This window comes from Myzus persicae, unplaced genomic scaffold (genome assembly GCF_001856785.1).
Source record: "Myzus persicae strain clone G006 unplaced genomic scaffold, MPER_G0061.0, whole genome shotgun sequence".
In the NCBI taxonomy this organism is placed as follows: Eukaryota; Metazoa; Arthropoda; class Insecta; order Hemiptera; family Aphididae; genus Myzus; species Myzus persicae.
In genome coordinates, this window is record NW_019103930.1 from 116,334 (window position 1) to 131,474 (window position 15,141).

The 15,141-nt window shown below is 29.1% G+C and overlaps 1 long non-coding RNA gene across 1 annotated transcript; it reads right to left on the reverse strand.

The window, feature by feature from the left end:
* Positions 1-10,854: 10,854 nt before the first annotated feature.
* On the reverse strand, positions 10,855-13,420 carry LOC111036477. The gene is made up of 3 exons (XR_002604768.1): positions 12,571-13,420; positions 11,930-12,059; positions 10,855-11,235 (listed from the first exon to the last, which is right to left on the reverse strand). It is a non-coding gene; the product is annotated as an uncharacterized LOC111036477 (long non-coding RNA).
* Between the last annotated feature and the right edge of the window lie 1,721 nt (positions 13,421-15,141).

The window sequence follows — 15,141 nt, forward strand, 5'->3', positions numbered from 1 at the left end:
ACGTAATTATTTCCTATCGCGTCATTTTTAGGCTCAACACAACCCACGACCGTCGTTAGGTTACCTACCTATGTAATTTTAAATCAAAATTTATTTCAAATCGAACGATGTTTGATAATATAAATGGATAGATTACCCGAGGGTTTATGGATACTGGTAATACCACTCATATTGTGGCTATCATTGTATGTATACAATAATTGTTGTATTGTAAGAAAATTGCATCAAATATAAATACTTATACACCTAGTTATGCGTACCTATAATATAATATGTATAACATATGGGTAGATAGGCACCTACCTAATATTATTATGCAGAATGCCAGAATCCATACGCCGTTCAGAAAATAATAACTTTCGTTACACAACGAAGACGTTTAAATATTATATGGGCACTTCCTATTATGACTTCTGTAGTTCTGTCCCGTCTCGGTTGCAGGTGCAGGGGAGGTGCGCGTTCTACTCACGAACCTGATTGTAAGTAAGCATTATACCTATGTACTCGCATCATATGTATATTATTAATTATTATATATTCACTATGCGAACCGCAGGCGGCCGGTTCGAAACGATTGTGACATGTTTATACCCGATTACGTTTTTGGTCAGTACCTATACGCGCAACGGCGATATAATTATATTATTAAAAACATAATAATTTTCTCGGTGCACACATATACACATAATATAAATATATTATACACGCGTTGGCACGATATATGCTCGTCACAATGATAGATACAATAATAATAATAATAATAATAGTGTGCGTTTCATCCCGAGGCGGACGCCCCCGTTCTCCGGACTTGTGCTCACGGCGGCGCGTACATACTTATTACCGCCCGCCGCCCCCCCAAACCTAACCAGTGTGACCCTACCAGGTTTATACCGCCTGTACGTGCGCACGCTCAATAATATTACTATTGTATTTTGTAAGCGTAGTTATACATCATAATAGCTCTGCAGCTGCTGTCGACCGTCGTTGGTATAAGATTCGACTTGCGACCCAGGCGGTGGGGAGGCTACCGTTCTCGCAGACCACAATAGTCACGACGAGACCGCGACGACGGCTGCGATGACTTTCTCTCCCACACACGCGCGCGCGCGCCGTAACGATACGACGACGCCGGCGGCCGAGATGTAGGCGAGTAACGCGCGTCCGTCTGCCGCGATGACCCCGCGCGAATCGCCGACGACCCTACTGCGTTATTTTGTTTATAATAATATGTATAATATAATATAACCTACCCGCATGTACCTGCGTGTTATGTGATGGAAAAAAAAAAAACCGTACATAACGCACTCGTTGTGTTATGTATACGGAGAGGTTCCCGGGGCCGTGCGACCTTTGAACCCGCGTGTATATATACGAGCTCGGGGCCTTCTCGCGTTGTGTGCGCGCACACTATTACTCTATGGCGCACACACTCCTACCGACGAGATACTATCGCCCGCCGTCGTCATAATATTATTGCCCATAATATTGTAGCGGATTGTGTACAGACTACTATATACCTACGACAGAGCGATAGGATTAGCTTTGGAGTTGTTGTTGTAATAACTGCAACGCGAACGCACGAGAAGTCCGCACTCGTGTCGTTCGCGGTTTTCGTCTTAGAAATTATTTATTGATAATATAGGTATTATATAAATGGCATGCATGTATGTAATGATAATACATATTCGTATAAAAATTGATCTATATAACATAACTAATTTACAACTCTCGTATAATAGGGATAGGTGTATCGCCAACAAAATTGATTGAATTCTGCGATGTGAACGGAGTAAAAAAACTTCGGGAAAATCGATATAATTATATTATCGTTGTGACGTTGTATGATTTACAATTATTCAAAAATAGTGCAGAGCTAGTTGAGTAGATGTAGACATCTATCTATTATTCTATCTATATTTTATATTATATTATTATCTTATGTATTGTAATTATTATTGGTTTTGTTTTTTTTTCTTGCAAAGTGTAAACAATTATTGATTAGTTGAAAAATAATATTTTCTATTGTTCACGGAATTAATTCATAATTATGTAAAAAAGAAAAATGTATGAAAATTGTTTTTTTTTTTGTGTCTATATTATAATATACGCTCATATGGGTTCAAATTTCTTTCTGTACAAAGTAGGTATAATTAAAATACCTACCTAATTAAGAGTATGCTTATGTCTTTGATATATTGTATGTGAACTATATTCATAATACTATTATGATTAATTTTATTTTAATATGGGCTGCAAATATTAATATTTATTATTAAATCAACAAAACAAATAAATATACTATCATCCACGTGTGTTCAGATTTGTGAGTAGTGAGTACCTACTTTTGCGAAGTAGCTGGTCAATCTGATGAATATATTTATTTTATTTATTTTATTATTTTTTAGTACCATAATTAGTATAACTATACAATAGTACTATATTATGTAGTATATGTAGTGATTGATTTATAGAATTATACATTTTTAGCATTAACATTACCTAAAATTCCAATACGTGCGCTTCAATTTGGTTCAACTAAGGAACTTTTTTAATTTAAAAAAGATTTATTTTTTAGTTCTTAATTTTTTTAGAATATTCAATAATATTAATATTATTATATTGACCGCCTTAAATTATAAAGAAGCTAATTATAAAGAACAAATCCAGTTATAAATTTGCAAAAATTGGCAATTTAAAATGAAATTAAGTTGATTAAGTTATGGTCGGGTTGCACGTAACTGCGCAAAGATGCATAATAGTATAATAATACATGTATTATTATGTCACGCCCAATTAAAATTTAAACTAGTTAATTATTATTATTTATTGGTAGTATTACACTACTGCTGCATGTGCACGCTCTACAAACCATCCGTTATGGTTTCTGATAATATGTAGTGATAATTGAAAAATATTATTAGTTTTTCGACAACTTTGAACTATCTGTTCGAGTTTTTTCTATCCCGATGAATTATGAACAATTTAGCCGTATAATAGGCGTGTAAAAAAAGAACCAATAGGACAAGACACGTAACATTGTTTTAAATATTAAGATTTAAGACGTACTATTCGTTTTATGACTGCATTACCAATTGGTAATCAGTGATGAGTGTAAAAATGAAAAACATTCGATACGTTTTATAGGTATATATAGGTATATATAAGTATATTACTGTATTAGCCATTAGGTTGTTCAGCACGCTTAATCATAGAGAATACTTCTGTAGAAAGACGAAGACTTTCGTTTATTACGTCGACTTTATAGGTACCTACCTTTCCCTCCTTCTGCAGAAAACTTTAATTGGTAACAGTTTATTAAATGTATTAAGTGCAATAGCAAGTACAATATTTAATGAATGAATAATAACTATGACAGATGAATTAAATGGAATAAAGTTATGTAAATTAGTAATAATACTGGACAAAAAAGATGAATAATACAAGAAAATTAAAAAAATTTCAATCTGAATACATCTAAATAATTACCTAGTTATTACTTATTGCAGATATAATTAAGTTTGTATTTTTTTTTATCACGTATATTTTAAATAATAACTATTAATATTAATTAGCTAATTTATTAAATCATAATCTATCAACAATAAGATTTTCACTCTTAAGATAAACAATCTAAAATTAATTTTTCTGTTACGTACAATACTTTTACTTTATGGAGACAAATTTAATTGAACATCTCACATGAGATGTCATTAGAATATTATTAGAGTATTAAATCGTCGTGGAACGTAGATTTATTATTTATGAAATGTTTGGATTTAAATTGAATAAACAGGAAACTTTCGTTTCCAACTATTTCTATTTTATAAAAAATGTGTTGAAAAATTTAAAATAAAAAAATATAATATATAGTTAATAAACCCTGCATATAGTTGATTTTAAGATCAAATACAATTTTATTTTTGTATTTATGTATTTTAATAATTTAGTATAGCAAAACATAAAAAAATGTAATATACTAATATGTATAGCTTATAATAATTAATAATATGATTACTCGAAAATATTAAAATTACAATATCTCCCAACATAAAAATAATAGTATATGAGAACAAATTTGTACTTAATTAGAAATAACAAAATAAAATGATCTTCAAAATTATAATTATCTTATCAACTAAAATCAATTCTAAGATAATCGAAATAATTATACTATATTCTTTATCCATAATATTTACGATAGTAGCTTGTGTGGCTGTATTTTATATATTACGTCAATCAGTTGTAGGCGTTCGACTGTATTGATATATATGAAATGCGATAAATTTTGATAAATTGCCAACAATTGAACAAAATAAATATATTTGATAGTAATTTATTCACAAAACTATTACACATCGTGCTTTAATTATTATAATGATAATTAAATATATGAAATGCTTACCACGTTTAAATTATGTATGTAAGACACATTTAGGTACTATATACGTCCTAAACATATATAAGTAATTTGACTTAAATGTGATTGAACATAATATAATATTTATGTAGTATCTGGTTGAAAAAGAACGAATATCTGATTCAAAGCTAATATTAATACCAAATAATACAAGTAAAATAGGTATAACTAATACGAGGTTATACCTTTACCTATAATATTATATTGTAGTTGCCCATTCAGAATTAATGTGAAAAACAACAATTATTTTGAAATGATAGATATTTTAAACATTATTTAATAATTAAATAGAGAATTATTCTCTTTACTTTCACACTTCTGGAAAGTTTTGAAATGAGTATTATTGTTTTAGATTTTCATGTAGAAAAATTAAGATGTCTCATTGTTTCAACATAATAAACATACTTCAGACGTACAACAACGTTTATTGTTTAATTATACGGGTGTAACCCATCAAAAAATCTTGGCGAGGCTGCAGGTCGATACGCGAGACTATAATATGATTAATTGATCCATCATAATATGAGTTGAGGCGATTCTACGTGAAATGTATACGTATATAATACACGTAATGTAACGCAATATAAATATTTATACTGTATACCTATTTAATTATAATAACTTATTAACTGGAGAAATCATTTATTAAATATTATTAAATCCAAATAGCTTTTATTTATTATTTATTTATAAAAGGCCCTTTTACAGCAAATATAACGTGGTATATAGGTACATAGGTAACTCATTAATACACATTATAATAATACAAATAATATTTATGTGTATTTAAAAATTATAGAAGCAAAGGTAATATGTTTTCGATGTATATAGAAATAAAGTAAGGATTAAAAATACATAATATTGCATAGATACTTTTTCTGTTGATGATTACAATTTTTTTTTGTAAACTATTTTTGAATAGTATAAAAATAAATATTATAATATTATTAGATTTGTAGCCCTATACCATTACGTCCCACCATCTGATATTTATGTATATTATAATATATTAATTAAATAATATATATATGCTATAAGTTTTTTCGTTAAAATAAAAGTAAAAGAACCTTACATAGTAATTATAGGCTTTGGACATTCGTCTGTAGTTTAGCTCACCTCAGTGTTAACCAGCTGCCTTGTATAGTTTATTTATATGAATTTGAAAGCAATAATAAATCATTGGATTTGAAAAAAGTTTATTCTAAGCGCACGAGCTGTACGGTTTGCTACGTGTTTATGAGATTTTTCTTATTTATTTTGCATATTTGGGACTTTAACCGTGAAGTACCTATAATTTCATCTGTATACATATTATCTACAATTACGTAATTTACTATCCAATATAAAAGTGTTACAAGATTCAATAATTAATAAATGAGTATACAATCTAGCATAAAATAAAATTAAGAAACCACAATCAACTATACAATTTCAAATTGATTTAATAACCATTACACGAATAGGGGAAATAATATTGTACATTTTTGCTGTTTATATTATAAGAACTATTATAGTATAATACTGAAGGGCGAAAGTGATTAGGCAAAGCTTAATAAACATATATATCCCATACTCATTAATATCTATAGTACATAACCACTAGATTGTGGCACATTTGAGGGATGCAGAAAAAAGTAATAATTTTTTAATGTCTCCTAAAAACATAATTTCATGGTTCAAAATAAAAATTATTCAAAATCTTTATAGTTATTTACTAACCCTGCAAATAAGTGGCCCAAGGTAGGTACTTACATATAAACCTACATATAGTGTTCGCTTTGATCACAACGATATAAGTTAAATTGCAAGTCTAAGCTCTCAAGTAGTAGTATATATAAATGAATGTACATAATATTATTATCATACCAAAATCATAATTCCATGATAAGTGTCTTGTAAAGATAATATTCTGTTTGTTTAAAATGTAAATTTTTTTTACGACAAACTTAACGACTATATAGTTGCGTATATTCACAAATATATTTTACATTTTATGATTAAACCATCAAAAAACATTCGTCACGGTCATTCATTTGACATAAATTCATCCGATAAAGGTCAAACTATAGCTGTGGGACCCGGAGACTGGAAACATTACTCAACTTTTCGATACGCCATATTAAACGGATTTTTTTAGTATGTCCATATCAATATTTACCAACTGTCCCTAAATTTAATAATGATTGTTTAAAAAATATATATATAAATACATATCAGACAATGAACAGGAATGTCTTCTAATTGCAGGACAACAGTAAGCTTCGAGCGAAGGCGGACGAGCAACGCTCACTCAATACAACGAAAAAAATATAATATAGAAAGGTGAATCTTCGCGGGGTCGTTAAAATGTCCAAGGGGCACTGTACGTGTGAAATGGTATATGATTATTTATAATAGTCTAATAGTCTTATGTCTGTCTCTCTCTCTCTGAAAATATCTCCCTCTCTCCCGTTTACCCTGTCACATACATCGCTTGAATGTGGAAAAAGTTGATAAACGGCTATTTTATTTTTTTATACTCACACGTATTGAATAAAACAAATTACTTAGCAATCACCGCCACGAATATACGCAATGAAAATCGAGACGAACCGCACAGTAAACTGTACACATGTATAGTAATATGTACGATTATAGGTATAAGTATACGAATTGCGCAATACGCAGCGGCCCAAGTCAGTGGGTCACTGTATATGCCCGTTTTTGTAGGATTAAAATGATAAAATAAATAGGTAAAAGTATGTCCAGTGAGCGTTGCAGCACACAACATGATGCAGTCAAGGGGCCACGCAAGATTTTTTAACAGTAATAGATAATACAATCGGGAATACGCGTCTTCGAAACGTTTCCTTTAATACGATATTTCTATCACTTACATTCTAAAAAAAAAAACTGCGTCGGCCATAGGCGTATAGGTGTATAATATAATCTCTAGCCCCGGAAAAAAATACAATAAAAATTCCACGTCGTACAACATGCTAATAAAAATCAAATAAGAACATAAAATACCGACTTAAATTGCTAAGATTCTTTAATATGACACCACCCGCCCAACTCAGTAATAAAACCTTAAAAAAACTGCTAAAGTTAAAAAAATATATATTTAATTTATCATATGTTTAAATCAAAATCCGAGATCTGAGCTCGAAAATTAATTTATGATGATTGTAATGCAAGCAAAAGTTTACAACTACCGATGCTTTATATAGGTATAATGTATAGCCGGTGCCATTTTAAAGGGCATTAAATAAACTATAAAACCGAAATTGAAAGTCAAAGAATTTATTACCTAGTTTATTAGTCAAATCGGTACGATTTTATTTTCCAAAAAATGTTACCTAGAATCAAATAAAAATCATAAAATTACATTTGTTGTAGAAAAGTACATATATATATACGAAACTGAAAAACTACGATTTTGTGGTGCATGCTGTAATCATTTCACTTATTGCATGTAGACCGTTGTAAGCAATGCGTGTAATAATAAGAGAAAAAGTCAAAAGTGCACATTTGTTGAATGTATATCATCTACCTTTATCAAAGTATCAAACGAATCATAAACTATTTATACGATACAGCTATTGCGATCTCATTTTACACTTACACACGTTTTGTCTTGTACATGTAATCTTATATTTTAGTCAAATTGGTTTAGCTTGCGGCTTGCAATAGTATTAGTCATTTGGACACTCGGTAAGTACCTATTGTGGTGGTTAATAAAAACTAATATCTCTTACCCGGAAGAAAAAAATACACTTAGTAATTCTCCAAAGCTGTAATTTTGATAATATTATGACGTGTTCTTTAAATGAATAAAAGAGAAATGGCAATGAGAGATACCTAATGTCTTAAAATAAACTACGTCCATTGTTTTTTTTTCTTTTTTTTTCTTAAATGTTATATTTAAGTATTAAAAATAATTTTTCGGCTATTATACAGATATTATATAGTGGATAAGATAATGATAAATTATCATGATTTTCCACCCGAGAAAGGCTAACTGCGAATGCTTATGGTGCCATTACGAGTATAAGCCAGCAGCTAGAAATTATCATTTTATTATCGTCTCTATTCAAGTTTTAAGGAATACAGTTTCGATACAATGATATTTAAGCTATATGTAAAATATGCAGAACAATAATATTATTTACATAATACGCATAAAAATTATTAATTATCATATTGCAGAAAGACTTTATCTGCATATTACACGGTCTTAAACGATACACTGTTGAAATGTGTCATTATTATTATATTTTTTTGAACATACTACATTCTACCGAGACTTCGACAGCTACTTTATGTATTTAATTCTTTTTTCTTCGTTTTACCATTGCATAATAATCTGAAAACATATTATACTGCGAACATACTGGAATTCAAGTCACGCCACCTTTCTGGGTTAATTTTGATGTTTCAAAGTTAAACGCACCGTTTGTACTCAAAACATTTGTGTCCAGAATTACTAATCAGTAATCTGTTTAGCTTCTACAATATTTGTTTGACCGAATTAATCAGTAGGTCTTGGCTAGGCTAGACTATCAGCTGGAACAGTTGAATAATTATTTAAAATATTTCGAAAGAAATAATTTTAATAAGTAAAAGGCCACTGAAGTTTATTTTAGAATTTTTTTTTTTAATTTTCAAACCATGCACATCACATATAATTTAATTATACTTCGATAATCACTTAATTACTAGTAAAATGATCTATATCAAGTAAAATAGATAAATTAAAATTAAAAACATTTCGCGGGGTCTTTTTTAAAAGAAATAATATATTATATAATTCCATATTTCCATCATTCGCCACTTATTAGACGTATGCTTACAATTTACAAATATACCAATGAAACCAAACCATAATTCCAAAACCTCAAATATAAAACACGAAAACCCAAATGACCAAATGCCCAATCGTTTTTTATTGAACACACCTACATTATAACATAGCTATTTATTATCTAATATGTATGATATTAAAATATGACCATTGACCATTATACGCCGCAGAATGCAGATGTGAACATTCAACTAAGAATAAGAGTAAAAATATTTTATGTGCCTATACCTAGTACCTACCCGTAGTATTAATTTTATTTGATCCGTGTTTTCAGAAGTCTCAGTCATGTATATAATAAAATGCATAATAAATAATAATAAAATCTGTACCGGGTTCATCATCATAGACTTCAGTCACATTGGACCGACACTTTTAAGTTTTAACGCTATTCGATTTGAATAGCATAACGACGACAATGGCATTTATGCCTATATAGTTGTTATGTTTAGGTATAAACTTGTTGCATAATGGGCTTTGAATCGTTAAAAAAAATCTCCTATGATTTTAATATGATTCACTGCAGGTACAATGAAAAACTACACAAAAAAAATAGCACAGAACAACAATTTGTTGTTTAATTTATTTTATAGTTTCTTACGTCAATCGCATCCAGACACATGACAGTAATAATTTATCGTGGTATAATATAAATAGGTGCCTATATATAATTACGTGTATGCGACAAGTACATTAGTACATACAAAATTGTACGGACAATATATTTCGAACGCTATAAAACTAATAGTAAAAATCTTCTAGGTCAAGGTTGAGGATTTCACAGCTGTACATAATATACATATAATATGACAAGTAGATATATATTTTAATAATTTTAAGCTGCACACGAAAAAACAATAAAAGCGGTTTATTCAGATGTCTTTTTCTCCGTGTGTATGCATTTAATTGTATACTCAAAATTGTGGATAAGAACTGATAACTGATAGTATTTAAGTGTAGGTACTTATCCAGCCAACTGTAATATTATAATATACCTATAGTCACTTGATTAAGTTTATACATTAACGCGAATCGTTGTCCTTGATATATTGTAATTTTGGTCTGTTATTGTACACACTTACACATAGGTAATATTATCAATTACATCACAGGACTAAAAATCAATTTTCCAGTAGGTAGGTATCTATTTCTCACTCTTTCCAGTCTCAAGTTCACAAAATTAATTAATTTTTAAGTAATAATGTTTACATAAATTGTGAGTATTACGCTCAATTTTAATTGTTTATATTGTGCGTACAGGCGAAACTGGACGATAGTTCTTGAGATGGGGGGGGGGGGGACATATTACATTTGTATAATTTAATAGTGACTGCAATGAATCTAGGAAAAAAGCCCCAATATCAAAATACGGTAAAAAATCCCCGCCTATAAGAAAAGAAAGCCCAGTATTAAATGCATGATTCTTTTTTTTTTTGATTTGCGTGATTACATACTCGTATATTCATAATAATCATAGTATTATAATCATTACATTTATTTGATTAATTATTAAATTATTCTATTATATTATTATGCATCTAATTTATTATAGGTACTAGGTGGTACACTTATTTGATTAAAAAGTAGTTATTTAAAAAAAATTATATTTAGTATATGACATTACACAATAACTAATTATACCACAGTAAAAAATCATTCCATAAATAACATTCCTTAACATGCATTACTCTTTTTATAAAATATACAGGCATAGTTGCAATCTGCAATAATTGTATTTTGTCATTTGTATATAATTAAAAAAATGTTTAAAGTTAAAAAAATTTAAAAATGATTTAGTAGCATTGATTTCTAATGTAGTGGCTGAAAATCATTAGAAAATCTAATATACTTATATCATTATTTTTAATTGGTATACATTAGTTTTTTAAGCGGCTTTCAGTTAATTGTTTTGTACCAAGTTTTGTACTTCCATAATCTTCTACATTACTTGATGCTTATTTTGCTTGGTCTGCAGCAACTTCCATTTTCATTTTTATATGATATAAAAGTATATAAAAAAGATATATTATATATAATATGGTTATAGATATGTGGCTATAGATAAATAATAATATATTGTTTAAAAATTAAAAATAATGAAATGTATACTTTAATAAAAAAGTGTTCAATATTTAGTTGGTATTGGGATTTTTTCCGAATACCTCTGCAATACAGCTTATAGATATGTTTTTTAAACTCTTTCGGACTCTTTCTTTTTTGATATAGGAATCTTTGATTGGAAGGGGAGTGAAAGAGTTTAGTGTAAAGTCATGCGTGTACGACACTGTGAACTATAATAATATGTGTATTATAATAACATAATAAATTATGCTATACTATAAAAATCTTATGCATAAAATATCTACTGACTAGGTACTCCTCAAGCAAATAATATTTGATAGTTTGTGAAATTGTGTTGCATTTACTATTTTTTTTTTCATCAAATTTATATTTTAACTTTCAAGAAATCTTGATGTTGATGATTTTTTTTTTGTTTTGTTTGAAAGTCTACACCGAAATTATTTCACTTTCGTATTATTATCTACTTACCAATATTGTCCGTTGAACACGCGATACAAATAAATACATAGTATCTACTAGGTTTTTGAATAAAACAAGACATAATATTATTATGCTGTCTCATGAATAAATCACCTGTTTAGATAACATACCTATATGTATAACAGCTGCATGTGTTGTGCTGTATTATTCAGGTTATCTGCTGCGAGTATTATTATAGGTCGGAGCTCTAAAAACGGCCATAATCTTCCGGTGTTATGTCAACAGCAAGTGTGAAGTGGTCTATATCCGTGAGATTTATTCGGTCCAAAAAAAAATAAAAAAAACACAATATGTAATTATATATTACGACCGTATAATATAGTAATACACAATTCGTTGATATATACCCACTAGAGGTTCGCAGAATGGCAGGCACCTATGTATAAAAATAGACCACATTTAACGACAGAATAACCTGTTGTTCAGAGTTGAAACCCAATCATGCATTATATGGTTACAACTAATCATTTTATAATTACTACCCAGGTCATCTGCATAACTAATATTAGTACCTATTATTTAGGTGTACGATCTTATAATAACGAGTTTCCTTCATCATGATGGGTATATTTGGGAAAGAAATCGTGACACCCGAAAACCAAAAGTTTTTACAGCTGCAGCAGACGGTTCTTTAATGAAATTTACCTACCAATAGTACCAATGTATCTACAACCTACATGATAAATGTTACTTCGGATAGACTAACTAACACTAAATAATTTATATATAGGACCTAAGTCCTAATAAGTACCTACTGTAAAAATCGATCCCACGTGATGGAGTGGAGCCGCCAAGCATAATGTTGGTTTATCTCAATCGTAAGATCGAAATATCGTATAATATGCACGTACTACTTCATCCGTTGAACCTTATAAGGCTGCAGATGAAACGTTTTTCTTTTACTTTTTACAAGTCGTAAGCACGTCTTTTTTCGGGACCTACATAGGTAATATTATATATTTCACCGGCGGTCTACTTTCACCCGATTGGATATAATATATAGTCCGGCGGAACGCGCATTTCTTACATCATTATTTCACACGCGGTACTCATCCGTATTGTTACCAATATTGCGTCACATACCTAATAACGGACAACGGTACAGTTACAATGAAAATCTGCAGGTGGTGAGGTTTTATAGGTATTAACCGAAAGCAACCCTTCTCACATCGCGTGCATCGGCCTATACGGTTAGGGTTAATACCACAATGAGGTCATCTTACAGAGACATTAACGATAATAATATGTAGGAGAGTAGGTGATTATAATATTGTGCTAACATTAGAGCTTTGCGCAGTGATGACTATGAAATCGTATCTACAACGCATCGCAAACACTTTTTCGTTGGAATTTTATCGTTATTCCCGACCTACCACGCATTAATATAATTGTATGAAGGCATATAGTTATTCTTTAGAGTTCATCGATAATCCTTGTTGAAAACACAATAATATGTGATACGTCGATACGTCTGTTGTACACTTATACCAAATGTATTAGACGATAGGTAGGACTGTTCATGGTTATGGCCTCATGGGTACGTCTTGACTGCGTTTTATTCCGATTAAAGACTTATGGGTATAGGCGTAATATAGCTTATCACAGGTACTTGCAGGTTTAAGCAGACGAGAAATATATTATGTCAAAATACCCATCCACTATAGAATAAATAAATGTAGGTAGGTACTAACAAATATTATCTTATGAGCCTAAATAATAACGTGAAAACCCTTTTACCCATGGGTATAGGCAGTTCCACTGAAAAACATTGTTTATAAAAAAAAAAATGTAAACGACTTTTTAGTAATAGTTGCATGACGCAATAAACATAAACATGGAATCTACACTTTCTATATAATATTTATCCATCTATATATATATAAATTATACTACGACGGAGATCAAACATTGATGGATGATATGTGACCTTAAGTTTATACGTAATTTAAAATATATTTTAATCATTCGTTTTAATGTAAGATAATTTATCTGGGAACTGTTTTTCTGAGAAATAGCTATGCCTATACAAAAATATTATATAATATAATATCTTAAAATATGACTAATCCTTATAATATTCAAGGACTATAAAGAAATTTTAATATAAACCAAATATTGTTATCATGTTTTGGATTCATTATTTAAGAAATAATTCCAATCGAAGACTATAAAAAAATATTATAATATAGTATGTAAATATAAGTATTGTTATTTAACTATATATTGCCTTTAGTTTTTTTTCTTTACATAGAAATTGTTTTTAAACAGTCGACGATTAAATTCCATAGACTTAACTCTTTAAAAAATATTTTGATTTATATACTTATTTATTTGTATTCAACAGCTTTTGTTTTAATGACTTATATTTAAATGTTTTACTACTTTAGATGTCTATATATTAAAATGTAGTTATTACTTATCGTAATTTAATTTTTTTGTACTATCAGATACTATTTTTATTTTATGGTTTGAAAAAAAACCTTATATGGGTATATATGGATAAAAATCTTTTCTAACTTCAGTAAATATGAAATAGGTATACATTTTGTTATGCAATATATGTATCCAACGAAATATACTGGAACATGTTGCAAAACCATTATTTATTTGCCCAATTTTTGTATTTGATTAAAAGACGTGTAATGAAATATGAATAATAAATAAGTGTTTCTGGTGGATCTATCAAGTGTATAATATATGCATATACTATTTAACTTGAAAATATATTAAAATGTTCAGTAATGAATACATTTATAATATAAAAAAAGCACTTACATTTATTATATTAATTAAAAATATTTTTTGAATAATTAAGATTGTTAGGTAATCAGATAAAAACCGCGTATATGTAGTTATGCCACAAAAGTGATTAAATAAAGTTGATAAAAGGAAAATAAAAATTATAATGAACGGAAATGTACAAGTATATAACATATTTTGAATATATTTGCGCCTATTGTTCAGTGAATTATATAATTTATGATATTAATAAACTTTTTTTACATATGTATATTCTATACTAGCCCAATACTAAATATTTTGAAATTTAAAAAATCACGAACTGTACAAGTCTGTTTTTGATATTTTTAATTCGTTGTTGTTTTGAATGATTAAAGTCGTTTATTAACTCCGCTAGGGTTCCCGAATAATTTCTAAGTGTCTTTCAATATTTGTGTTGCATTTTTTGCTTTCTTTGTGAAATAATTAAAAAAACAGAAAGCAAAAAAGATTAATAACTTATAATAGTACTAAGAATGAACTTGGAATATATTTAAGATTTTTGGAGCCGATTAATGACATTTGATCATATTATATTATAACA